The 3,912-nt window shown below is 32.8% G+C and overlaps 1 long non-coding RNA gene across 1 annotated transcript; it reads left to right on the forward strand.

Moving 5' to 3' along the window:
- The first annotated feature begins 312 nt into the window (after positions 1 to 312).
- LOC136231038 (uncharacterized) lies at positions 313 to 2,125 on the forward strand. The gene is made up of 3 exons (XR_010689643.1): positions 313 to 687; positions 948 to 1,006; positions 1,873 to 2,125. It is a non-coding gene; the product is annotated as an uncharacterized lncRNA (long non-coding RNA).
- Positions 2,126 to 3,912: the final 1,787 nt, after the last annotated feature.

Genomic DNA, 3,912 nt, shown 5'->3' on the forward strand with positions numbered 1-3,912 from the left:
CGAGTAAGATGGAGTCACAACAAGTCACTAAGAGAAGTAACTTGGGAGCTGGAAGAGAATATGAGGGAACAATACCCGCATCTATTTGAACATTTTGGTACGTAAATTTCGGGCCGAAATTTCTTTTAAGGGGGGTAGAGCTGTAATATCCGAATTTTTATCAACCATTAATACTAATAATAATAAGGAGAAATTAGGAAAAATAAATGTAGAATTAAATTAAATGGGTGGACCCATCAAACTTTCATAACAATATTATTATTATTAATAGTATTATAATAGTATTTTTTTTATTAGGGTAGAATGAGAAATTTGAACTCTCAGTACACAACTCATTACACCTCTCTGCAACTTACGATTTCTTTTTGGCTATTACCATAATTTCCTTTGTAACTCTTTATCCCGGTCACCCCTTAAAGCGAAAATCATACCATTAAATTCCTTATTTCGTAAGGAAGATTTTGAGACCACTATTCATATTTTTCTGACCAAAAAGTGTGGTGGCCGGAGCGGACATTTTTCACCGGAAAAGTGTCAGATCTCGACCTTCTAAACGATTTTGGTAGTAAAAGGAGTGTACTTTCGGACTCTCCTGAACGTTGGCTATCTCGTGGTAGCCTCAGTTCGCACTTCCGACAACTTCAACGGAATTCCGGCAACCGACCACCGCATTCCGACAAGACTCCGGTGAGCGTTTTCCAAACATAATTTTACCCTTTATATAGGTTTCAATATATAGGATGATTTTTCTAAATTATTAGTCTATTATGATAATGAACTTTTAAAGGGTTAGAATTTTAGATTTAAGTAGAGAGTTATTGATTAGACTGATCGGTAACCTTAATTATATCGTGGGGAGAGGTTAGGAACATTCCGAACATACATTACATATCTATCATTTTTCTCAAACACGGATTAACTATAGGAATGCATTTTTATATTTATAGGCGAGGAAGAAACGGGTGAACAAGAATCCGAACAATTTGATTAGCTTTTGGAACGAGAGGTAATCATAATTATAAATATTTATTATATATATATATATATATATATAAATTGTTCTAAAATATTTATGAAATTATGTGAAACCATGCTATTTTTTTTGAATTGATAATAAATGAGTTAGTTTGTTTTTGTGCCCGTCTTTGCTGTTCAAGGTGTTGGAAATAATTACTGGTTGCTAAGGTGTTTTGAATAATTGTTGGGCTGCTCAATGTGTTATAAATAATTGTTGTGTAATGGTATTGAATCTCATTTGAGCTCAAGTGTAAATTTGGGCGTGGTTTTGCTGCTCAAATCTATAGATGATATCTATTATTTGATTATATGTTGAACCATTTATTTTGGTTACGAAATCCTTAATGGTAGAATTAGAATGTCTTATATTAGAATTCTATTTACTTAGCTAGCTCAAGTGGAAATGTACAATGGTCTGGAGGTTTGTGGATACTGTGATCACAGGCACCTGTCTTTGTAGGGAGGCGATATGGTGTTATTTTACTACAGTGGGAATTGTACTGTGTCCTAAAAACTGGGGGCGATAGCAGTACCATGTTATTGAGATAATTATTACGAGATTTAAGGACATGTGTCCTGAAACTGAGGTTTATGATTTAATATTGTTAACCATGAGACTATTGGACATATCTCACTTAGGTTTAGCCAGGGTCCTTAAATATAATAACTTTAGGATATTATGTACATTAAAGAGTCTGGATTGTGATGTTATTTATTTAACTTAAGTGCTTGCATGATTGATCAAATATAATATGTATGAACGGTTGTGTATATCTATATATATATATATATATATATATATATATGTAATTATGCTTATTGAGTAGGCAGCTCACCCTTTGCCACATTTTTCAGGCTAGGTTTAGAGGTCCTTCTATTTGCTAGATTTTCAAGTGTACCCTGCATTCAGACTGGCAAGCACAAACGTCTCATTCCCATTAGCAATTTTGTAGACTTTCATTATGATTTATTATACTATTGGTTGGATTATTTGCTTAGATTTAAGTGAATATTTTTTTTATGGATTAAATTATTTGGTTGGTTGTTTAACCTTTTGGTTATGAGATCTTGATAGACAATAATAAATGGAGAGCCTAATGTAGTTATATCGGCGTTTATGCTTAATTATGATAATTTTTTGGTTTCCTATATGTTTTCAATGTGACCCGGGATGGGGGTTACATGTTAGATGTGGTTTTTTTTATGAAAATGTTAGATGTGGTTAGCTAAAAAATGAACACATAAAAATATATGAACACTAAAACTAAAAATTAAAGAACAGAGTCAGACAAATCTAGGACATGTATTAGTAGTCTCCTTAAGATAGATTTCGTCGCTATTAAAGATCATCTCCCAAGATACAACAGATTATACAAGGGAACTCTTACCGTGTGTAGATTCATTATCACCGGAGCAGGAAAACAAGAACAATATAAACACACAAAGAGCAGAAAAACTTCAGAGTTTTTTTTCCCAACAGTCTTCACCTATACTATAAATTTTGACAATTTCATTATTTATAAATAGAACTCAAAAGGATAAGACCGTTCATGGACAAACACCACTATTCACGAACAAACATGACTGTTCACGACGGATAGGACTGTTTACGAACGAACACGACTATTCATGAAGTGAGGTATTTATTGATATTTAAATTAATTATATAATTTTATTTATTTTTGTCCAATATTATTTTCATTAATAAAAGATATGCGAGAACACTCATATTTTAATTGGGGTAATTTTATAAATTTTGATCTATTCTCGAAAGTTTATTGTTAAACATTGACATAATTTACCAAAACCGAGAATTATTTGAAGCGGAATATTCATTCAGAATAATAGGTAGACAAGCGAAGAATAAATTAAAGAAGGCCCCAATAATTTGTTTAAAAAAATCCACCGACATCATTTGAGACGAAATCACATCAAACTTTTATTGATTGGTGTTTTATGATTTAAAAGAAAAACCTAATCCACTTTACTTTAAGGCACATGCAATGAAAGGAAGGGTGGCAAAGCATGTTGACAACAAATGTGATGTATAGAGCAGTTGAACTTCACCCTCTAATCTCCTTTTCAGAAAAATAATCATTTTTGTTTTACAAATTTATGACGAAATTATGCTGCTGTTTTTTTTATTTTTATTATTAATTATCAAATCTGTTAGCAAATGTTTTTTTTTTTTTTAAAACTTGAGTTTGGCATTTCATCTTCACCTCAAAGTCAATTCGTTACAAAATAAATTTGGATATTAAGTTAGTTCCGCAAATTAATTGATACCCTACAAAATATTCTATGGAAACATTCTTTACACGTGAATCAATATTGATATTTTGGATTCAAAAGATTCACAAAAATCGTCTGATCTAGAGAAATCAATATTCCCTAAAGATGCGAACGACGCTCTTCTCCCATGTGGAAAAATCCCCACCGCTCATCGTAATAGTCGTACGGTTAAGAAGGAGCCACCATTGGATCAAATAAACGGTTGCGCAAAGGACAGAGACAAAAGACAAAGTGCGCCGCCTAACAAGAAAACCTGGCAACACACTTGCTACATGGCAGGGTGCACCACCTAACATCGTCATAGTCTAAGCTCGGTAGAGCCAACCGAATGATGACACATGTATGATGACTCATTAGGACTTATTCCTAAAATAACAAACATTACTTTTGACAGCCACTATAAATAGAAAATGTATATGATCCATATGACATGTGTAAGCACAACAATTATCAATATTTTGATTATCTTCAACCGTTGCTAACTTAAGCATCAGAGTAGGTTGGTCGGAGGTCCCCTCTCTGACCTACTGTTATTCTTATTGCAGGCCAAGGAATAAGGTTCCAGAAGATCATTCATATACAATGACATTATTGGTGCGATGA

This window comes from Euphorbia lathyris, chromosome 5 (genome assembly GCF_963576675.1).
Source record: "Euphorbia lathyris chromosome 5, ddEupLath1.1, whole genome shotgun sequence".
NCBI classification, from domain to species: domain Eukaryota; kingdom Viridiplantae; phylum Streptophyta; class Magnoliopsida; order Malpighiales; family Euphorbiaceae; genus Euphorbia; species Euphorbia lathyris.